General features: G+C 33.3%; 2 protein-coding genes across 2 annotated transcripts in view; one reads left to right on the forward strand and one right to left on the reverse strand.

The window, feature by feature from the left end:
• The window catches only part of LOC100876699 (Sox box protein 15), a 129,386-nt gene extending 123,326 nt beyond the window's left edge, over positions 1 to 6,060 (reverse strand). Inside the window, exon 1 of the mRNA XM_003705738.3 lies at positions 5,387 to 6,060. The gene's annotated coding sequence lies outside the window, so the exon portion shown is untranslated. The remainder of the gene's footprint in view (positions 1 to 5,386) is intronic.
• The window catches only part of oaf (BRICHOS-like domain-containing protein out at first), a 174,399-nt gene that overhangs the window by 133,941 nt on the left and 14,338 nt on the right, over positions 1 to 26,120 (forward strand). The window lies entirely within an intron of this gene.

Below are 26,120 nucleotides of genomic sequence, written 5' to 3' on the forward strand. Positions count from 1 at the left end.
TGTGGACTTATTTTGTCATAAAATTTAATGAAACTACTATTTATTAAAACTTCCAGATAAATTTACTAATTTTGTGGTTGTACGAATACTAAACTCAATGTTTGTATATTTCTTCAGATTTTTTAACTATTTTTGTTGATTTCATGAAACATCTAAATACCTAAATCTTGTTCTCATGTATTATAGAAATTTCTCAAAATATATACCCAGAATTTTATTAGTATTACGAAGATTATTTAGAAAACTACCCTTTTCAATATTATTTGAATTTTATGTTACCCTAAAAAACTTTCTCTTCAACTCATATACATATTATACCATGCTTCAAATATTATGCTGTTGTTCACAAACAAAAGCAATATTTTTCCTCAAATAATTTCTTAGTAAACAACAATTGATAAAATTATAATAATCAAAGAAAAACATACAAGTAACATAAAACTGACATAAAAAAATCCACCTTTAAAGGAGTTCATTTCCTGTTTATTCATCGCATCGTGTATTTAATATCTTTATTTTTGACCGAAGTTTAATATTTTTCTGCATTTTAACAAGATTCAATTTATCACTTTAACCGCTGTTATATGGCCATGATTATAAAGTTTTAATATATATAATTTACTAACGAGACTTTCTTATTGAAAATTTATTATTGTTTAATTAATTTTGTTTTTGAAAATTTATTATTGTTTAATTAATTTTATTATTGAAAATTTATTATTGTTTAATTAATTTTATTGTTGAAAATTTATTCATATTATTTTATTATTATACACATTATTTATGTAAATATACATCTATAAAGTACTATTTACATAAAATTTCAAAAAAATATATTTCTGAAAATACTGTGCTCTGACGAATATATGCCCTTAATAATTTTCATTTTATTCATCTTAAAGCTTGATACTTCAAATTTGCAAACGTTAACTATTCGCGTTAACAGTTAAAGTTTCAATTTTTCTCACAACTTTTCACTATGGCAGTCAATGTATTATGTAACACAACCTGTTATTATTTTTGACTATTTCACTTAATAAAAATTGTAGCTTTCGTAATTTTATTCCAATTAAATTTTTTGGCTTCACTAAGCGTGAAATCTCTATTCACATGTAATAATGTACTTCCACAAATGCTCTTGCACGAGTCAATTTGTGCGAATTATACGGGGGTGTAAATTTAGCTTAATGGTGATTCGGTGACAGCGTGCGGTTATTTTAGGGTTAATCACCGCTATAATATCGGGAAAACAACCAACTAGAAATAATCGTGTTTTGATGCAATGACCTAAACATCGTGTGAAGTTATGCAACTATCGTTTGAAACAATTACGAAGTACGAAATATGACAATAACAAGGTGAAGAACACGATCTTTACAATTGCCTAATCAGCAATGAAATTCCATCGCCAAATATATTATATAGAAATGTTAGAATTAGGTATGAAACATTGAAAGAACTATCAGCACATTCAAAAGGGAGTTATTTAAAATTCTGAGAAAATTAAATTACGTAGAATTGAAACATAATTTCAATACTTTATGTTAACGTTTAGAATTGTTAGAGAATTTTGCAGAAATTTCCCTTTTTTATTTTTAGAAAACTTTAACTGTGATTCGAAATTTTTTTCATGAAATTTCTTCTGCAGAAAATAATGAAAATATTAATTTTATGATTCTGTGATTTTGTAGTTCTATAACTTCATAAGTTTATGATCTCATAATTTCATTGCTTCATAATTTCATAATTTCATAAGTTCTGAATTTCACAGTTTCATAATTTTACAATTTTGCAATTTTATAATTTTACAATTTTGCAATTTTATAATTTTACAATTTTACAAATTTTACAAATTTTATAATTGTACAATTTTACAATTTTACAATTTTACAATCTCACAATTTCACAATTTCATAATTTATTGTTTTAATAATGTACTGTAAGTAATTTTACAATTCTACAGTTCCATAATTTTACAATTTCACAATTTTATAACTTTAGAAATTTTTAATTCTATAATTCTACTATTTCTAAAGACTCATATACTTCAACTAAAAGTAACAAATGACATAAATAATAAATTTGTATTTGTTTCCTATATTATACACTGCTGACATTCTATCACAAAACGTCATCTTTGTTCTCCACGTCTTTAACTTGCAACCGTACATCAAAAACCAGTAAATGAAGCTAACATCCATATTTTAATAAATTACATGCCTTTCTCTTCATATAATAATATAAATAAGTAAAAATTCAAATGTACATATGTGGATACACATATTCACATGTACAAAACGTTCCTGCCATTTTATTCTGACAAGTATTTTAAAAACCTAATGTGCTTCTCTATCGAAAAGTTGCATCGACAAGAAAACATTTATGCGTCTAACATATAATACATTTAATACATTTTTAATATAATTTACAATACATTTAAACGTTCGTACGTATAGTATTAAACGTATTATATTTTAACACGCTTGTAAGATTTTATGTTCAATTAAATCATCAGACGTTTTAGGATTAACATGACTGATTTTTCATACAGAGAGTAGTATATTATTACCATTGTATTTCTGATAATTTACTTTAAGAGAACAGTGAAGTTTCACATCACAGCGTTTAATAATATTTATATTTACAGTAACATGTACCATTTATAAAAGTAATCCTCCATTAAAAAATTCCTTAATTAACTCAAGATAATGCATCTTATTTTCTAACATCAAAATTAAAATAATATAATTTGCATCTTTTAGTTAAACGAATTAAATTTCGCGATTTACGTTTTACGGAAAAATGGCGGCGTCATTCCGTGACTTTGACTAGGGGTCTCTAATTTTATTTATGTAATCGAGATCATTCGAAAAGAAAGGATTTTAGTGTTTGAAATTAAATACACGTTAGATGTATCAGGAAGTCTGTGTATGAAACATACAACTGGTACCCATTGTAAACACTTCTACACAAAACTCTAACGAGTGTGATCAGATATTGTTTGTTGAGCAACATTCAATTGTTCACCTATCGCCTTTCGTGTTAAAACCGAGTTTTCGTTCAAAAAAATATTCGAGACAATAGTACCATCAATTTGTAATTATCTTCTCGAATCAAGGTTTATTTTCCTTCCCAAAATTTTCGGATGCAACAAAATTGCGTGCAATGGAGACGGAAATGTGAAATCAGAATCTGAATAAAATTATTTCACATCTCCGTCACCATCGGATGCAATTTTGTTGCACCTCCGAAAATTTTGGGAAGGAAAATAATCCTTGATTTATGTATCAATTCATCATTTATGTATTAAGTTTACTGTCGATCATTTAATTGATACAAAAGGAGATACTAGATTTTTTTATTTGTTTAAAATACAATGTCTGTTACTTGCTATTACTTCACAATTTAAGTAGTAGACGCAATTGACGTTTCACCGAAATATTTTTTAAATTATTAGATGTACAAAAGTGTCTAATAGCTTATGACCATTTTACTATTTTGACAATAAACTATTTTTTCAAAACGAATTTTGTGAAAACAGTAAATTAATTTTTTAAGGCTAAACAATGGATAATCTGTTATTTACTGCATTAATTTTATCTTGAACTAATTTTCTTATAATTTTAATACTGTGTTGCTAAAATTAGGCATCTAAATTTTACTGCATCTAAGAGGTAAATACATGTTAGAGAAGTGTTAGATTAATATTTACATTTAAACATAATAAAATTATTTTGTAAATAATATTTTAAATATGAATGTTCTACTGAATATGCTAGGTAACCACATATTTCTTTCTTTAAATTATGCACCATTTTATTCTTTTCGTATCACGAGTCATTTACGATTAAATTAATTTTGTTCAACATACGTCTGTTTCTACTCAGAAATAGAATATTTGCATTATAAAATATAACAGTACACTGAGAAAGAAAAACACTGCAACACTGCTATCAAATGACTTTAATTAATAAAATAACATTTTATACAAACATGATTTCAATTTTCCTATATTTACTATTAACATCAAAACTAAAATTGTGAAATAATAAACTTGAGCTTTTCAACACATTACATAAATTCATGTGTTCACTATTAAAGAATAAAATGATAAATTGTTTATTCTATTTAACCACAAGATTGTATAAATTTTGTAACTCATTCTTCGTTCAAATATGTAATACCCTTTCACAACAGTACGGAGCTCTCACAATTTAATGAGACTTAGTTTTACAAGTAGTAGAATATTTAAGTGATAAGATATGCAGGTAATGTACCTTCAAATTATTTCACTGTTCGAAAGATTAGTAACGTTTATTATAACTGACTCATTTAATTCTTAATGAATACTATTAAAACTGATACATTAACTTTTCGCATGTTAAATACTAACGAAAGTGGCAGTTTAGCAAACTTTGTCTACGAAAACACGTTTCAAAGATAGTACAGTTTACTAGTACATGTAACTGCAATTTTCACGTTGATAAATACAAAAACAAAAATACAAATTCACCGAAATGACGTACTCTATGAAAGTATTCATAATTTACAAGTTTCATTTAAATATTTCAGATTGATCTTGATAATTTCCGTGCAGAAAACACAGACCGTTCCAACAGATGACCGAAGCCAATTAGCAAAGATTTGAACAAAAAACAGTAATAAAATTTCTGAACTCATGACATAACATCGCATTCGATTACATAAAGACTTTACCTTGATATTATTTATAATCGTTATCGAGGATCACTCGCAACAAGCAATTCCGAATAACCCAATGTACTTCCTGCGCGTGAAAAATCGTTGTAAATAAAAGCGAAATAAAGGCAATAGGAGAAATATCGTAATATATCGTTGACAGTAAAACAAAAGCGAAGGAGCGTTTCGATTTTCGACACACGAAGGTCCGATCGAAATCGAGCGGTATCTCGCGAGCGATCGATCGGCGCACGAACTCGGTTATCGACTCTCTGATCGCCGTTAACGAAGGTTTCACGGTGTATTTTCGAAAAATCGGCTCGTAGCGCGCGCTGCCTCGTTCCCTCTCTCTCCTTCTCTCATATTCCCTAGCTGGTCTCCTCTTTCTCACTATGGTACACCCACGCGCGCAGCGCAACAACGAAACCGGCCGGCGGCTAAGAGAGAGTGTATTTCTCGCTTATTATCCTTTCCTTCGATTTCCTACCGTAAGGAAAAAGAATACGGCTCGTACGTATCGACGGTATCGTCTGTGCCCTCGGTCTGTGACTCACGTGTAGGCACTCGCCGCAAAAGATTTACAGCTCATTACCGATTTCATAGCCCACAGTCACGATCGATCCTGTCACGGACCTAACATTCAAACACGACTGTCCATCCGTTGCGTTTCGCGCCAAAACTCCCTTACCTTTTCAAACATCCATCCGTACCACGGGAGTCCTCGGGAGGTCCCATTCCTTGTGGGGATGAAAAGCGGATGATCAACGAGTTCGTAATCGGTAACGGATCGAACACGGTTACACTAGGTGTCACCTCGGGTCACCAGTTAAGTCACTAGACCGGACGGAGCCGCGGACACACGCTATTACCGAGACCCCCGGCCACGGCTCGTTACCGGCTCGGAGGATCGCGACGGAGCATAACACTGGGTGGTCGATGCGTGCACGACAACCACCGGGTTTCGCGTTAACCGCTCCACGCCAATGCAAATGTCAAACGACGACGACGTCGGCTGGGTTCACGCCGGCCGTCGTTCGCGTGGGAGTGTGACATAATACAACAGCGCCGAGAGATGTTGACCGATTGTCACACAGGATTCACGCCACTGTCGTTCGACGACACGACACCTAACCGGTGCACCTAGGTCCCTGCGGACGTTAGCGGGACGGGATTTATCGAGAATAAGCGAATCCACAGGTGGAAAACGTGCTGTTCGTGGTCTGGTCGGGCGCGTGTGTCCAACTCGTTCCCGGCAGCCGGCTTGGCTGTCCCTCGCGTGTTCCGTGGTGCACGACTCGAGCGCGGACTGAAGTCGAGCGCGCCGTGAGGTGAGCGGAGGTGACTTGCGACTCGACTCGACTCGACTCGACTCGACTTTGCTCGACTCCCCTCGACTCCGCTCGACTCGACTCGGCCCGGCCCGAACCGCCGGCGAACACAGTGGCGGCGCCCCGGCTTTCTATGTTTCTGCGATATATACAGATATAACCGTGCACCGACGTAACGACCACGAAGGATGCCCCCGGTACTCTCTGTCCCATCACCTGGCACACCTATCCTTCTCTCTGACTTTGCCCTACCTCCTGCTACGCTCTCTCTCTCTCTCTCTTTGTTTCGCCGTTCTCTCGCGGCCTTCTCTCTGGCTGCGCCGATCCGCTTCGTCTGGTCTCCCCACGGCCTCGTGGTTACGCCCGTGCATAGGCGGCATCTCTGCGCCATCGCTCGAGCGCTTTTCAACGGGATACCTATCTTGCGATTTTTTGGTTAAAAGAATCGATCTAATCGATGGATTTTGGAAATCGAGAAAGAACTCTAGTTGAGAGGGTTTCGAATCATGTTTGTTAGAAATGAAGCTTCGTTCTGTGTACTTGTAATGTTCAATTGGGATTCTCTAGGGAGAATAATCAGAGGGATGACTGATCATTTTTTGGGAACCACCTGCTGATTTTTAGGGATCTTTCGATAGTCGAAGATTTGGAAATGCGTTATGAATTTTGGAGCATAAGAATTTGAGGATCTTAAGATTTCGGGATATGCGGATGTAGGAATCTAGGGATTTCATAGAAGTCGGAAGTTCTGAGAATTAGGGGATGCAGCAAGTTGGAGATATAAGAGTTTGAATAAATAGGAATTTGGGAACCTAGAAATTTGATAAGCAGGATTTGGAAATGCAGGGAATTGGAGGTCTAGAAATTTGAAGATACAAGACTTCAGAGATGTAAGAATTTGAAAATATGGAAATTTGCAGATATGAGGGTTTGAAGACCCAGAAATATGAAGACATAGTGATTTGGAGATATAAATATTTGAAGAAATTGGAATTTGAAGAGTTTGGGGCTCACAAAATTTGAAAACTTAGAAATTTCTGAATGTAGCTATTTTAAGTCAAATGAATTTAAGACCCTAGAAATTTGGGAATATAGAAATTTGGTATTCGAAAGAACTTCTTACATTTTTTGAAGCAAGTACAAAATATCTGATTTAAGAGTACCCATAAGTATTCCTCCATTTTGTTTCAACTTATGCTAAGTTAATGTATCGTGTATAGCAGTAAACTAAGTGTGAAGATAAGAAACCGCTTTTATACAAGAAATTGATGTGTACCACAGTACATTAATTGATAAGTAACGATGAGATTTTTGTCATGAATTTATTGGTCATAAATATTTTATGACATTAAATTTTCTTGGAAAAATCAGATTTATCTATTGTTTCAAATTGTCGATATAGATTAAATAAACAACTCATCTTATAAACTATAATTATAATTCCTATTATGTTTTATGTTATAATTGTGCCTTTAAATATTTTTAAATTTCGTGAATACTTCGACAGTATTTGAATCTGAATCATTTAGGTCTTGAAACCATGTTTGATTACAAAAATGTACGAAAGCTCTACAAATAATGTGACCATAAGTCCCTAAATATTTATAGTTTGAGAATTGTCACGTAATTCTAGTACGAACTTATATTTTAGTTATTTGAAATAATGGAATATTAAAAGAACATTTTGTAAAACAATTTATACAAAAATTATAATAAATTATAAATTACCTGTTATTTAATACTGCTTTTATTTATTAATTTTAATATAAATAATAGGTGTGGAATAAACTTTGATTCAATTATATTCATACAATACATATTGCAAAATGTGGAATATACTTTTTGTAATGACATGCTTTCATTAAACTCAAAGTTGTAAAAGTAATTCGAGCCATTTTGTTGAGTGAGTTCAAAATGGAAGAAGCAATGGAATCTGTTCACTTTAAAGCATTTAAACTAAACACCTAGCCTGTAAAATATTTAAAATATTTGTTCACAAAGTATTTATTAACAAAGTATGTAAATTCTGACATTTTATATACAAATTCCACCCAAGTTTATTATTTTCAACTTCTTCCATTCTTTACATTAAACTCGACGAATAAAACTTGAGAACTCTACCTCAGAATGTATATCTTCTAATTTTCCTCTAATTTCTTAAAATTTCACAGATAATTTGAAATAGCAAAACCTTAGACAAAACTGTTTTTAAGCAAAACTATTTAAACTTTGAATGCATAAAGTAAAGTAATTGAAATATTCAGAAGATGAAGCTATTGTACAGACATTGATGCTGTTTAATTCTAAATCCTCGAAGATTTGAAAGAAAGACGAAATACTGCGGTGAAGTATCTATTGTATCTACAACATTACGAGACAATGGAAGCAATGAAAATAACCGGTTGTAAGTTATTTAAGAAGGATTAGCAGATTCCGTCCCGCGACTACTTTCTTTCACATTGTTCCAGGAAACTATGTCCAATGAAACACATTCCATGCAAAATAGTCACACGTCTATTTAAAAGTGAAATGTTCGATCGCCTCTAGTGACACTCATTTCTATGCCAATCATTCGATACACGGGTTAATAAGATCCGTTAAACACCTGAATTACGTAAAAATTACTCACAACAGCAATGACATTACATTCGTCAAAATTTACATGCTTCACTTTTCACAAATCAAACTTTTATTTATACTCCTCTTATCTTCTATTATGGAATCTTTATTTATATAAATAATCTTTAGGTTTACCCTTAAAGTTTCTTACAGAGCTACTCATTATTTTAACTTCGAAAGAAATTATCTTTGAAAACTATTTTAACATATTTCAAATTTCAGAAACATGAATTACGGTTTTCACAGATTTAACATTTTCTTCAAATTTTTTTTCAGATTCAAATTTTTAGATTTTTTAGAATTGAAGCTAAACTTGCTGGGGTTGTCTCATACACCTATATGACTGTTAAACATTAAATTATTATGGGAGACACTTTTTTAAACTTGTCGAGTTTAGAACTCGTTTTACCTTCTTAAATTCTCTAAAGTCGTGAAATCCCAAATTTCTAAAATTCTAAGGTGTGAAACTTTCAAAATTCCTACTTTTTGAAACTTTGAAAATTTCAAGACGTAAAATTTAAAAAATTCCTAAATTCCAAAATTACAAAGTCTCAAAGTCCCTAAGTTCTAAAATCTCAAATTCTCTAGAGTCTCAAACTTGCAAAGTTTCGTATTCTTAAAATTCCAAGGTCTTAGACTTTCAAAATCGCTGAGTCCTAAACTCCCAATCTTCCACCACGCAAAATATCTAAAATCTCGAAGTCCCACAGTTTCAAAACTCCAAAGTCCCAAAGTTCTAAAATTCTAAATGTCCTGTATTCTTGAAGTCCCAAAGACGAACAACTCCAAAACCCCAAAATCCGAATATTCTAAATTTCCAAACTCCCAAAACTGAAAATCTCAACATTCCAAATTTTCAAACCCAAGTCCCACCACACACAGTTCCCACCCAACTTCCAAGTCACGACTAAATTAGAACCTATCTCAAGATCTACCTTTTCCCCGATTAATCACAATTAATTATCTCTGCACACTCATTGCTGCGATACGAATCAACAAGTTTCCCTCAAACGCACCGTCACTAGCAATAATTCCTCGAGACAAAATTTCGCAAAATGATTCCGTCTTCGGAATCCGATGAAATAATCGGTACGGTGAGTCCGGAATTTTCCAGCTATCTCGACGTTAACGAGAGCCATTCGATAATGAACGAGGTCTAAAAGGCTGGGCGCACACGCCCAGCCTCGAGATTGTCCTTTTTGAATTTCCTTCGGGGCCCGTAATGCCGCGTTACATAATTGAAAGCGTAGGAAGCGGATTGATTAACACACGCGAGAGGAGAAAGGTTGCATCCATATAGATTGGTGGTGGCTTTTATGCGAATCGCGAGAACCGACGACTCTAGGAGTCCACGTGGGTGTCATCGCAAGCGCGCGAAAAAAGAAAAATAATACCGCTAGCTAGCGAGAGATTATACAGACTGTGCTTGGCCGTCGCCGTTCGCGATATACGACGTGGGTCTCTTCAATATCGCGGAAAGGAGAAACGACGTGACAATGAGACGGGAATTACGATTTTCCTTGTTGCCAGATCGAACGGATCGTGTGTTTTATTCCGTTATTAGTACGATCGGTGTAATTATACGCTTTATATTCAGCCCGTTTCTTGCGTTATCGCAACACACCTGGCTCGCTTTAACGCTTCGTTAACGCTGAACGCTTCGTTACGGGGAGCCTTGTTCCACGAAAGTAAGAACGGAGCTGGCCGACCGCGTTAATTATCGGGAAACACGAAACCCGCGACACAGCCAACTGTAATTCAATTCACCTCGGAATCGAGCAACTGTTCGGCTTTGAAGACGTCTTTCGATACTGGATTATCGATACACTTTGGTTAAACCTTTGCACTCCTATGTCGAATGTGGTTCGACATTACATTTCTTTTAGATCAGATAAATAGATAAATAGATAAATAGATTGGTTGAATTATATTTGCATTTATTTACTTATAATGAAATGAAAAATGTATTTGTCACGTACTCTGTACTGGTGCAATACATCTTATCGAGAATCTCTTCCCTGATCTGTTTTGTAAATTAAAGAGTTGGTAAGTAAAAGAAATTAAGGAGTGCAAAGGGTTAAACCTTTATTCTACAACAACGTCACACTAGTGACTACAATTCGAATACAATTCGATGAACTAGGTTCCTATTTTCACTGTAATTTTTGAGTTCAATTCTAACTACAATCTGTATAATCAAGGATCGCTGAATAGTATAATGTACGTAACATTCTAAACTTCAGTTGTTTTCACGTTGTAAGAATAATTAGACAGCTGTGTATTACAATAATTAAGTAACTATGAACAACATAACTGCCTAGAAAATTATGGTTGAAGGGTTAACCTCTTGTGCCACAATAACATGTCACACACGTAACTACAATTCGAAAATAATAAACTAGTTTCATATTTTCACTGTAATTGAATTTTGGATTTAATTCTAATTACAATCTGTATAATCAAGGATCGCTGAATAGTATAATGTACGTAACATTTTAAACTTCAGTTGTCTTCACATTGTAGGAATAATTATCTAGCTGTATATCGCAATAATTAGGTAGCTATGAACAACATAACTGCCCAGAAAATTATGGTTGAAGGGTTAACCTCTTGTGCTACGATAACATGTCACACACGTAACTACAACTCGAATGTAATAAACTAGTCTCCTATTTTCACTGCAGCTTTTGGGTTCAATTCTAATTACGTTCAGTATAATCAAAGATCGCTGAAGGTAAAATATGCTTGACATTTTAACTTCCATTAGTTGTCTTAACGTTGTAGCAATAATTAAGTAGCTGTGAACAAGGCAACTGCCTAGAAAATTGTAGATTAAAAGGTTAACCTCTTGTCTGCAATAATGTGACACACTCGTGACGCACACTACAGTTTGAATTTGCTTAACTAGCCTCGTATATTCACTGCTACTGAATTTTAGGTTCAATTCTAATTACATTCTGTATAATCAAGGATCTCTGAATTCAAAATATGCTTCATATTTTAACTTTTTTTAATTTCTTAACATTGTAGCAGTAATTATGATATAGCTATAACTGATGCAAGTGGCTAGAAGATTGCAGATTATAAGGTTAACCTCTTGTTCCACTCGTGACTACAATTCGCATGTAATAAACTAGCCTCCTATTTTCATTGCAACTTTTGGGTTCAATTCTAATTATTATCTGTATAATAAAGAATCGCTGAATAGTATAATGTAAGGTGAAGTGGCGTAAGTTCGTAAACTGTGCAAGTGCGTATACAGGCTATTTTTATTACAATATGAGCGAAATTTCTCCATTTAGTATGTTTGTTTCCTTGTTTTGTTTCACTATATCCTCTTTTATATTTCAGCTAAGAGTACTTGTTTGCAGTATAGAGTACTTGCATAATGCAGTAAAATGCATTTTATAGCAGATTTGTTAATAATTCTGCTCTTGCCCCATTGCACATGAAATAAAGTTTCAAAGTATTTAACTTCAAGTTACGCTCTTACCCCTTTTTCGGGGAAAGTGCAGAGTAGTTGACATTTTAAACAATTTCCTATCAAAATCAAAATGTACAAGGAAAATTAAGGTCCTAGTTAATATTAATTAAATAGTAGTAATTGTGCAACGCGTTCGATATCGACAGCGTTAAGTATTTACATAGCAGACTGAAAATACTTACGTTTAAATACCAACTTTACAAAAACCAGTCTGCATTTACCCCACTTCACCTTACGTAACATTCTAAATTTCAATTGTCAACGCGTTGTAGGAATAATTAGCTAGTTGTGTATCGCAACTGTCCAAAAAATTGTGGGTTAAGGGATTAATAATGCTCGGATATATGTCCGCGAATCTGGACGCGTATATGACCGCCGGCTGAACCCGACAGTTCTACGAACCGCTGACTCGGAACTGCAGATAGCAGTTGCAACAATCGAAAGTTGCTGACGGAATTACTCAAACGAGGAAAATATTTTTAGATTTTTATACCGTTAGAGAATTAGTGAGATTTATGGAACTCGGTTATTGTATTTGCTGTTTTGCATATTTTAGAATGGAGATAGATTTTGTTTAGGACGAAAAAGTGTGAGATCAGCGATATAATGTACATTACAAGAGTTCTAGAAATTGAGTGTGAGTGATTTAATTGTTCATTTTTATCAAAAATATGTGTGAAGCTTGGAATATAATTTTTTAACGATCGCTGCTATATTTCTTTCAGTTTCATCTTGTAACGAGCGAATAAGTATAGGTACATCTTCAGTAAGGCTAAATTTCAAGAGTTTAATACTAATAATAATGGCGCAAGTAGAAAGAATAAGAATGAAAATTAATAATAATAAAAATGACAATATTGAACTGATTCATATAAGAAATACAACTGATGTGATAAATGTAACTGAATAACCGATATAATGAAATAAGCGCAATAAGCGTTTATAATAGGAATAGAGAGCGTGGGAAAAAATAGAGGACAAAATAGGTCAAATGAAATTAGCAATTATAAAATGGTAAAGTATTATAAAAAAAAGCAATGTAAAATAAAATTTACTTCAGCTTTATTTCAGTAATAATATAGAAACTGTGTGAATATTATAATTAATATAATATAATAAAAATAAGTTGACGTAATCATTAAATGATTAATTATTCAGTCATTAAGTAATTAGCTATACATTACAAAATTATAGAGTTATTAATATTATTTGCATTAAATTACTAAAACGTTAACTTCAATTAAAATATTTTGCTTCAATAATGCTTCAATAATGAATATTTATTCATTTTGAATTTTAAATTTACAACTGTTGCATAGTGCAACATCTCACTATTTATTCATCCTGTAAATTGGAATACTCAAGTAGAAGTAAAAATAGAATGTTAACAACATATGTATTGCATCACGCTGCAAATGAAAAAGCTAATTCAAAGTGCTTATGTACGCTAACATTTAAGCTTTTTCGAATAACAACTTCATAACTAAGGAAGCGTACCATTAATGTTGTGTTATACTATTTGATGTTGTTGTACTATTATACTGTTTAATGGAACAACAAAAATTAGTTATGTGTCCTAACATTTTCACTTCTAATATAAAGTTAGAGTCATGACGTCATTTATACAATAAATTAAGTATCTATAAACTATTTGTGTAATAAATACTTTGCTATTACATAATAAATAACAAAGGTTTTGATTATTACATAATATTACTTACTATTATAGAATAAATAAAAAATGATGAATAATAATCGTTTTGTTATAAAATAATAATAAATAAAAATTTAATCGTCAATCAATAAGGATTTAATTATTAAATACTAACTATTAAAAGTTTCATTATTAAATAAGTATTAAAGATTTTGTTATTAAATAATAAATAATAAATATTGTCTCAAGAAATAATATATAATAAACAATTTAGTACTAAATAATAAATAACAACGATTTTATAAGCAAATAATAAAGAATGATTCACTGTTTTACGTTTCGCGATTAAATAAGAAATACTAAAGATGTTGCTATCGAAGGACGAATAATGAATGTTTAATTAATAATAAATAATAGCTTTTTTATTACCAAGCAGTAAATACAAACGTTTTATTATTAGAATTCTTAAACATTTCCTATTATTAAACATTCCATCAAATGTTACAATTAAATCAGCATAACATATGTGCAATATATAACACATATACCACTTATGCCACATACATACTATTTACACAGTTTATAATTCATTTGTACGTTGTTACATTACATGTCTATATTTTGCATAGTGTAATTTATTATTACGAAACTAATTATTAAACATTCTATCGAATAATAAATGTTACAGTTGAATTTTTGTAACATACGTGCAATATGTAGCACATACCACATATGCCATATACAAACTCTTTACGCAGTTTATAATTTACATTGCTATACTAAATCTATATACATATTTTACCTAATCCAACTACATATCACATCGCAAAATTTTCTCAAATAAAACTTCACATATTAACATAGGCAAATAATTCTAATGAATGAAGTACATAAAACACCGCAAAAGCAGAAAGAGGTATGCATAAAGGGGGTCAACGCGTCTAAATCACAACAATAAACGGAAGAAGAACGACATTCAAAGAACCGTAAAGTAAACCAAGAAAAACATCACGCTCGGCCGACCTTCGTTCACCTGCTTGTACGCGCACGAAACAGCGAGTAAGTGCAGTGCGCTCGTTAATGCGTTAGGAAGCGAATAATGTCTGTCTATGCATATAAATATTTATACGATTCAGACGAACCGTGATAAGAGAAAAAAAAATGATACAACAGTAGCCCGCCACGGAGATCCCGCGAAAATGAGCATCCTGGAAAAAACGATTACTCATCGCATCCCGCTCGAAGAAAATGCTTATCGATAAAATTAACATACCGCGAGGCGGTGATTTACTGCGCGAACGGAGACGAGTCAATTCCGTTTTTCTTCAAGATACGACCTTAAACGAGGATCGAAGTAAATGAATGTAGATACATTTGTTGGAGATACCAACCATTTTCTACATTGTTTTATTCATCATGCTACTTCCGTTTGTTTGTCCTTAGGACGTGTCTGCATTATATTAGTAAGTGGTTGTAAGTAGCCTTGCTAGGAGGTTTTCGAATTTTTGGGTTACTTTGTATCAGGCAGGATTTTTTTACATTTCAGAATTTTGAGGTGTGAGAATCTAATGACTGGAGGATTAAAATTTTGGTAATGTAGTGATTTGGGGATTTGGAAGTCTAGAGATTTGAGGATTTGGCGATGTAGAGATTTGGTGGTGGAGGTACTCGGGGATATAAGGATTTCAGGATTTAGGAATTTTGGAATTTAGCTATTTGGGAGTATAGAGATTTGGGAATGTGGGGATTTGAGAATGTGGTGATTTGGGAATGTGGGGATTTGGGAATGTGGGGATTTGGGAATATGAGGATTTGGGAATGTGGGGATTTGGGAATGTGGGGATTTGGAAATGTAGAGATTTGGTGATGAAGGCGTTTGGGAATGTAGAGATTTGGTGATGAAGGTATTCGGGGATATAAGGATTTCAGGATTTAGGAATTTTGGAATTTAGCTATTTGGGAGTATAGAGATTTGGGAATGTGGGGATTTGGGAATGTAGAGATTTGGTGATGAAGGTATTTGGGAATGTAGGGGATATAAGGATTTCAGGATTTAGGAATTTGGGAATTTCGCTATTTGGGAATATAGAGATTTGGGGATGTAGGAATTTGAAGATATAGGGATTCGGGAATGTTGGAATTTGGCGATGTAGAAATTTGGTGATGAAGGTATTTGGGGATATAAGAATTTCAGAACTTAGGAATTTTTGAATTTAGCTATTTAGGGGTATAGAGATTTGGTGATGTAGGTATGTGGAAATGTAGAGATTTCAGGATTTGGGAATCTGGGAATTTGGAAACTTAGCTATTTGAAGATTTAGAGATTTGGGGATGTAGCGCTTTGGGAATCTATGGATATGAAGATGTTTGGATTTGGAGATATAGGGATTTGGGTATCTATGGATTTGGGGATGTAGAAACTTGGAGATGTAGAGATTTAGTGATGTGGGTATTTGGGTATGTAGATATGTAGAGATTTAGGAATTGGTGAATTTAGCTAGTATTTGGAGGTTTATAGATTTTATACATAAAGTTAAAATTTTTATACTTTACAATTTCCAAATTCCAGAACTTCCAATTACTTTAATCCTTTGATTTCAAATTCCTAATTTCTAGATTTCTTAAATTTTCAAATTTTCAAATCTCTACACGTCTAAAATGTGCAAATCGTCAAAACTTTAAATCTACAAATTTCCACTTTCCTAAATCATTTTCTATTTATTCTTAACGAATATCTACGATATTAATATCTATATTGTTATTACATACGATGCTAATAAATGCATATTTATTTTACTACCCGTTTTTATTACCTAAGTTATTTTATTATTTTCTTCGCTGTAGTTTATAGTAGAATGAATCACTAGTTAGTATTTTAAGTATATCTGACCATATACATCAATTTTGATTATGACAGTCAATGTATTAATTCTATTCGATCTATAAACAACATGTGTTTCCTAACACTGAAAGATCACTGGTATTGATTGATGATGCTGCACCCAGAACCATATTTGGATTGCGGTTATAGGGTTCCAGCAATAAAACGGAAAAAGCTATTACTAATTGGAATTTATTTAGTATCTATTTAGAAGCTGTGAATTTAACTGCGAATTTGAAACGCGTTTTCAAAAGAAATTTTTAAATATTTTTACTGCGGAAATATTTAAGAAAGTTTTCTAAATTACACGTTGTACAAAATTTTATAAATGCCACATGGTACATAATATTCAAACCTTTGTGCAATTATTTCGTTTTGAAATCTGTAAATTATACATAATTCGAATAACCCATATACTGCATATTTCATAAATTATATAATCGATTTACATATACTTTACCAGACTTTAACAGAAAATCAAATTTCAAATTGATACCACAGAGTATGTCACCTTCACTTCATTTCTTGTTTTAAATTGCCCAAATTAATGACCACACTATCTCACTATGACAACTACATTAATAACTACCCTACTAATATTACATCTAATACCAAAATAGTCTTAACTCTGATATTATCAGCTTTATTTTTTAAACAGTATCGTGTTGCTTCAAACAGTCATTCGAAGTGCATTGCTTCAAACAGTATCAAACCTACTTATACATAATAATGTCGATATAATTATATTGTTCTCAATATTATTAAACATGTAGTTGTATATAGAAGTATCATAGTAACTGCTTTGCTTCGAACATTATCAGTATTATTGCAATGATATTGCTTCAAGCACATTATAACTCTATTGCTTCAAACAATGTCAAACCTGTTGTCCGATACGGACATTGCTATTGCACTACATATTTCAAACAGTATCAAATCAAGCAAACAATCGCCATTAGCCTTTCCAACAATTGACGGTAATTCTATAATGGCTCTGCTTTTCAAAATCAGAAAGATGCTGAAGAGATTTAGGAAAATGAATACAAAGAGCAATGACTAAATGCAACTGGCAATAACTTTCTTATGATCAGATTTATCAGAAATAAAATCCACATTACGTCACATTACACAGAACGTCATTAGTATATTCTGATTAGCATCACGCGTTACCAATTTTGATTCATCAATTTTTATGTATTGGTACATACAACTCTATATGACGTCATATTTGAGCTTTTCATCTGGCAATTTTACTGATCTTCTAACCCTTCTTCTTTTATGATAATAAAATGATATAAGAGGAGGTTAGAAAAGACGGTGCAAAAATGATGTCAAAATGCAACTGTCTAACGACCTCCCTTTGAACTACCAAGATGACGTAAACGAAATTCAGAGAAATTGGCAAAAAGACAAGAATGTCCAAACAGGTAGCAACTGATCGCCTTCCTCTAGACTATTAGATTAATATCAAAAGAGTATAAGAAAGGATCTCTACAAAGTTAAAAGTATCCAAATATAACCAACAGTAATTACCTAATGATCCCTCTTCTGCAACATCAAATCAATGTCGAAGTAGTTTAGATAAATCAAACTCAAATGTAACTGACAGCTATTGCCTGATGACCTTTTCAAACATCAGAATTCAGGTGTAATTAGTGGTAAATTCTAAATTCTAAATTCTCATAACCTTCTGAAACATCGAATCGATGCTACAAAAGTTTAGGAGAATCAAAATTGGATGCATCTGACAATAACTGCCGATGACCTTTTGAACCATTAGAATTCGAATGTAGCTAATGGTAAATCTCTAATAACCTTCTGGAACATTAAATTGTCAAAGAAGTTTAACAAAGTCACATTAAAATGTAACTGATGATAACTTCCTGGTAACCTTCTAATCACATCGATTTGAATTAAGTCTTTGAAAGTCGAATTGAGAACTAATGACAACTGTTTGATGACGTTTTGAACATCAGAACAAAGTCAAAAAATCTGAAAGAAGTTTCAGAAAATCGAACACAGATGTAACTTTCAATAATTCTGCAATTCTTCTGGTCTTCAGATGGACATCAAAGATGTTTAGTAAAGTCAAATTCAGATGTAACTGGCAGCACTTCCTGTTGACTTAGTCCTCACATCAATATCAAAGAAATTTAAAGAAATCAAATCCAACTGTAACTGGCGATAACTCTCTGATGACATGGTCCTCACACCTCTCTAAACTCTGTTGAGAAGTTTCACTTCTAATTTTAAAACAAACTTCTAATTTTACCTCAATATAACAAAGAGAACCAAGATTAAAATTCCTTACGCAGCAATGGAGTCAAGTGACCCCCTCGCTGATTGTACCATGTCTCATCTCTCCGGAGGCTAGCTAGTGCTATCTAAAACATCAAACTGGTAATAAGCGAAAGCTTGGATACAGCAGAGCGATAAGTCCTGAAATGCTCAACTAAATAATAAAATGATGACATGGTCCCCGTGTGGATGTTAAAGACGTTTAAGAAAATCGAATTCAATAGTAACTGGCTACCCAGATAATCTGATTGATGTCAAAGAAGCTTAGAAAAATCAAATTTCAGTAATCAGAAAGTTGTCTGATGAGCTTCTTAAACCAAGTAGATCCAACAAGTGAACTCCACGATAATGTGCGTACACAAGAAAGCGAAGAACCTAGGATATGACAGGGTGAAAATGCGAAAAAGGCAGTTCGGAAAGAGACAAGTGTGGTGAAAGAAGGTGAAACGCGTTAGCAAAGAGGAGAAAAGAAGGATCGTCGGAATCGGGTGAAAGAGGGGAAAAGACTGTGGAAAAAAGGCAGGTGGGTTCGTCGAGAGGACGAAAGGGGAAAGGAAGAGAGAGTAGCCACGAGAGAGGGATATGGTACAGCGAGTGGCGTGCATTCTCGCGCACACGCTGCCTCCCCTCTAGCGTGAACATTCGCGTGCACGTGCAAAAACGTATCGTGCACGTGTGCGTGTACAAAGTAGGTCCACGAGAGCGGAGGAGAAGGCGAACGAATATCGCCGTCCCCTCGCGAACGGTGCGACCAATCCGCGCGTAGAGCGAGCTGCGTGAAGGCGGAACGCGGCCTCTTCGCGTATATCTGCGTATTTATTATTCAGTTTGCAAATACCTGGCAAAAATGATCTCTCTCCGCAGCGGCTGGATGTGCCTCGGTCTTTCAAACCGGCCCGTATCGGCCGGGAGGTGGAGCCAGAAGGTTGGAGCAGACCACCGACAACATATCGCCCGTTAATTTGTTAGAAACGCCAACGGCACGGACGATTGCACCGTGGTACGCAACCGTGTACTTAGTGCTAGAGATACTGGACGACTGGTATTCCCCGCAATCAGCTACTTTGGTCTTGTTAGGAAAGTGGATGGAAAAATTTCATCACATGCACGGAATATTCGATGTTTTTTACTCTTATCGGATGTACACTTCGGGACTGTGGAGGATTGCTTGGCATTAGAGAGTTGAAAAGGGAACTTGCGGTTTGAAGATAATCGCCTTTCATTTTGAAAGCTGCGAGATGGGAATTTAGAAGATTTCTGCTTTAACCATTTGTGGTTTATATATTTTTTCATTGAGTATTGAATTCTGATTTTGATAGAAAGATTGAGTTATCCAAGCTTTATAAGGCTTTTTGAAAGTCTGAACTTTCAAAGTCTAAATTACCGAATCCACAATTTCCCAAATCCCTAAATCTTTAATTTCACAAACGGAATTATCAAATCCTCAACTCTCTGTATTCTCAAACTACCGAATTTCTAACTTTGCAAATAACAAAATCCCCAAATCTCCAAACCTCTAAATTCCCAAATCACCAAATCCCTAAATCCCCAAATCCTCAAATACCCAAATCCCTAAACTCCCAAATTCCCAAATCTCTGAATCCACAAATCTCCATATTCTCAAACGAAGTTCACAATTCTTCGAAAAGTAACTGCAAATAAAAAAAATTGACATTTACTGTTTAGAGGAAACCCAAAATAATTTCTTCGAAAAGCTCAGTAAATACCACTAGATAATGTCGCAAATAAATTTCTAGTCGTAACAGTTACTTTTACTCCCTAACAGCCGTAATGCTTCGGTAAAATTAAGACTTACTTCGCGTAAAAAGAAAAACGGCGTCGCTGCTTGAACTATCTTTTCAGAGATAAAGACACTTTTATTTAACTTACATCAATTGAAATTTATAAACACCTATTTTCTGGTCAGCAAGTTCAGAAAATATTGCGTACTTATTTTTGTAACCCTTTCGGAAATGGGTATATCTTTATATAGGACGTAACCGTTCACATATATGGCCAAAAGTCTGAAGAGGTTAAAGTAGTTTTCTTGAAGTCTATGTTGATTTTTATCAAGGTTAAATATTAACGTATTTATTAATTTTTTATTTATCGCTTCTTTATTCATTTTTCAATTTCAAGGTAAGAGTGCACCTAGGTAGATTTAGCATCGACATTTTAGTATATTATTAAATCTGGAGTCGCGAAGTATACGGCGATAAAAAGTCATGAATAAAGGAAGTTTATGAAGCGCTATATTAAAGTATGTCTGACCACAAATGTCACCTTTCACTATGGCAGTCAACTACAATGAATTCATAATCTAGATTCACGAAACCCGTCAGAGTCTTAGATTTCTTACAATTAGTTTAACCCTTTGCTCTTCAAACTCACATCCACCACTTGGCTTTACACAATAATTTGAAATGAAAATTTTTCAGCTGTGTCTATAGTTTTACGTGTAATGTATAAACACAGTGTAGCAGACAATATGGCGCCCAGTAATAAAATAACAACTTCAAAAGAATTTATCGAATTTTTCTAGTTAAGGTGAAGTGGAGTAAGTTCGTAAACGGAGCAAGTGCGTATACAATCTATTTTTATTACAATATGAGCGAAATTTCTCCATTTAGTATGTTTGTTTTCTTGTTTTGTTTCACTATATCCCCTTTTATATTTCAGCTAAGAGTACTTGTTTGCAGTATAGAGTACTTGCATAATGCAGTAAAAAGCATTTTATAGCAGATTTGTTAATAATTCTGCTCTTGTTCCATTGCACATGAAATAAAGTTTCAAAGTATTTAACTTCAAGTTACACTCTTACCCCATTTTCGGGGAAAGTGCAGAGTAGTTGACATTTTAAACAATTTCCTATCAAAATCAAAATGTACCAGGAAAATTAAGGTCCTAGTTAATATTAATTAAATAGTAGTAATTGTGCAAAGCGTTCGATATCGACAGCGTTAAGTATTTACATAGCAGACTGAAAATACTTACGTTTAAATACCAACTTCACAAAAACCAGTCTGCACTCACCCCACTTCACCTTAGGTTTAAAATTGCTACCTGTCAGCAAAAGTACCTTCGAGTACAAAAGGTTAAATTACAGAAATTATTAATAAGTTTCTATCAAACAGTACATAAACCTTCACGAAGATAAATAATTATTCTACAAACAAGCTCACGTATTATCTAACACTACGTGTTTATTTTTACAATGTACTTTCAAAATGAGTGGTCATTAAACGTTCATAAATCACTAGTTAAATTGACGTGTTTAATCAATCATCAAGCGAATCGTCCGTAAATTGTATAATTAGCAGACGAATGAAACAACTAAGTTCGAGGTCGTTTCGATGAAGACATCAATGCGAATTTTTTTCGAAGGTTCACCGAAGACAATGGAGAGTGAGACTCCGATAGTCCGGTAACAACGGGACTCGAACAGTAGCGAATTATTCCGCGACTCTGAAGCATCGAACAACGCTCCTGTAAACGGTTTCAGCTGCTTCGATAGACCTCTGCTGCATTTGAATGCGATCGATATTGAAATTATAGTAGAAGACAATTGTAACCTCGGTACATACTTTCACGCGTGCGAGCAGTTACTTCGACATAAATAAAAATTATTAAAATTGTAATACTCCGTCAATTCATATTCAAGCTTAATTTTTGGTTGTGCGATTCAGGTTGCACTTTTATAATTGTGTAATGAACGATATTAAAGTTTGTAGAATAATTATTATAGGGTAATGTAGTCTTATTGTTATTTAGACGTATAAGTAATCGTAAGTAATAATAGTTTAAAAATTTGAGAATTTGTGAATTTGAAATTTTAAAAATTTAGAAATGTAAGAATATTAGAATTCGACTTCTCTGTAGATTTAATAAAAATTGTCAAAATTCCTCCATAAATACCTCACCGAACAGATTATTCCTCTCCATTATATACCCCATTACAAATCCAATAAAGTCACTAATTTTTCACATACTTCGCTATTCTAAATACGCCGTACTCTGTCTGTCGGCGTCGTCCATCAAAAGATACAAACTAAATGAACATTAATTACGTGACAAAATGTCGAAAGCCAGTTCCGTAAAGCAGTGGCAGGCATGCTTCGTTGAAATGAGTCTCTCGCGCGAATTTTTCTATGAACATTACCCAAGACAACGTACATATTCCGACATTGTACGTTAACGCGATGCGTCTAGTACGCTGGCATTGTATTCCATCATAATAGATTCACGATCGTAGGATAATCAAACGAACTGTAAAAAGGAGTCGGTTATATTCCCCGCACGGCGTCGATGTTGATAAGGCGTACAACCAAGTGATTCATTTCCCTAATATGTCTATGCGTCGAATGTCAATTGGGAATACCGTTTACGCTACGAGGTAGGGATGGTCGATACAATATCGATTCATCGACGTAGATTTTTTGTATTTTTTTTTAACACTAGAACTACCGACATTAAGTGCTCGTTTATTGAAGTATGAAAAATAAAATGAAAAGGGAAATAAATAAATACTAAAGCATCAAGTAACATACAGAACTAGTTTTTACCTCAACAAAATATGATGGACATTTCCATAAACTCAGGATAATAAAATTTTGTAATATAAAATGAGAAATCTAAAACCAGTCATTTTGACTGGTTGGTAGTTCCAGTGTTAAATCCAATTTTGATGTTTTGCACGAATAATTTACTGGCCTGATGTTTTCCATGCGTAACAAGTTTGTTAAGAAATTGGATATTGGAAATTATAAATTACAAATTAGAAAATTGGAAGATTGAAGAATTGAAGAATTGAAGAATTGAAGAATTGAAGAATTGAAAAATTGAAAAATTGAAAAATGGAAAAATGGAAAAATGGAAGAACTGAAGAATTGAAATATTATAAAATTAAAGAATTCAAGGATTGAAGGATTGATGAATTAAGGAAACCATGAATTGAAAAATTGAAAAATTGAAAAATTGAAGAATGGAAGAAACGAAGAACTGAAGAATTGACATATTATAAAATTGAAGAATTCCAGGATTGAAGGATTGATGAATTAAGGAAACCATGAATTGAAGAATTGAAGAATTGAAAAATTGAAAAATTGAAGAAACGAAGAACTGAAGAATTGAAATATTATAAAATTGAAGAATTCAAGGATTGAAGGATTGATGAATTAAGGAAACCATGAATTGAAGAATTGAAAAATGGAAGAAACGAAGAACTGAAGAATTGACATATTATAAAATTGAAGAATTCAAGGATTGAAGGATTGATGAATTAAAGAAACCATGAATTGAAGAACTGAAAAATTGAAAAATCGAAAAATGGAAGAATTGAAAAATTAGAAAACTAGAAAATTCAGCAACTTGAAATATAGAAAATAACTTTTCTTCTAATACAATACATCGATATTATATAGGTATATCGATATTACTCCCATATAGATGGGTGTCGACACATACCTGTACCCATCGACACATGATATCAATATTTTCACGGTACATCACCCACGTCACCAAAATTTCCCTCGATCACACGGAAACGTCGTCTCCTTGAATTTCGTTCTCGCAGGGAAAGTAAAATTGCGTCGGCACACGCGTTGAACCGTGAAAAAAGGAGTATCGTCGTTCCCCGTCGATGCAAAACGCTATAGTATCGCAGTTTTCCTTCGGCTGTCTGCATTTGCTCTTGCCATGGTCATTTACACCTTCCTCGCGTGTTCCTTGCACGCCATAACATTTCCGTACGCCACGATATCATCTCCTTTCTTCTGTTCGCCTTGCAGGTTCTTTGAAGTTCGCCAGTACTTCCTGATCTTAAATACTTGAGGAAATAGCGATTTGATCGGCCCTCGGGTTCCTTCTTTCTTGGAAGCAGTCTGCGAAGGTAGCCAGTTTATCGGATAAACTGTGAAATGCAATCTTCTTGTATGTTAAAGATGCTTGCCCAGATGGGAGAACAAGGATCGATGATTTTTTCGCTGCGTTTTCATCACGGAACGCGGCTAGTGGTGCGATCCGGCACTGGTCAGACCAGCACCGAATTTATTTGAGACTCACAGTGCTACCGATCGAATTTTTTGAATAAATCTTATTGAGATCACTGAAAGAGAGATTAACTTGTGATTAAATTAATGAGGGACGAAAAACAGAAAGAAACGTGAGGTGTGAAAACGAGGAAAATTAAAATTATTTTTTGTGAACATACATGTAACCTACATCATTGAAATGAGATTATTTCACGAATCTTAGATAGGTAATAAATATACAGCAATTTATTACTAGAAAATATAGAATTAACATACGTATATATGAAATTAACATAGATATAGGTATATGTATGTGCATGTAAAATTAACGCTGTGAGCCATACATACATATGTACACATATGGGTCGCTTACATTTTCGTATGAATCCATCACCCATGTTGCTAAGGATTTATTCATTATACTAATAGCAACTATTTGGCTCTATGAAAACTACGAAAATTATGAAAATTATGAAAATTATGAAAATTATGAAAACTACGAAAACTATAAAAACTATAAAAACTATGAAAATTATGAACCAAGAAAAGTAACAAACTATTGCGAAAATATTTGATAAAAACGTATTAAAAACAAGAATACCTAACAAAATTTTCAACAGCTTCAATATGGCAACCAGCGAGTTGAATTACTTTGATAGATATTCGAATAATTTGATAATCTAACGTCAAGATCCGCCATATTACCATAATTCGGAAATGATTGTTATATAAAAATTGTTGTTAGAAATTATTGTTACATAAAAATTAAAAAATACTGAAATGTAGGCAAACTCATACAGGACATAAGATATCCACCATTACCCAACGCAATATAAATTATACATACATGTGTAAGCGTGTATTATACATGCATGAGTTCACGCATGCCTATCATTATGTGTGTATACGCAGTTGATTTTATACCTCGATAAAGTTTGTACCATGATTAAAATATGTTTGCACCTTCTATAAATGGAAGCGTAAAAATCGTACAAAAATAAAGTTGATACTTTTTGTTGATATGGTATGTATCTGTATTCTGATAGAATATTTTGTAGTATTTTAAAAGAATATTCTGAGGCAAGTACAATGACTTATGGTTGAAGGTATTTCAAGGTCTATGATAAAT

The sequence above is a fragment of the Megachile rotundata genome, chromosome 2, assembly GCF_050947335.1.
Source record: "Megachile rotundata isolate GNS110a chromosome 2, iyMegRotu1, whole genome shotgun sequence".
NCBI classification, from domain to species: domain Eukaryota; kingdom Metazoa; phylum Arthropoda; class Insecta; order Hymenoptera; family Megachilidae; genus Megachile; species Megachile rotundata.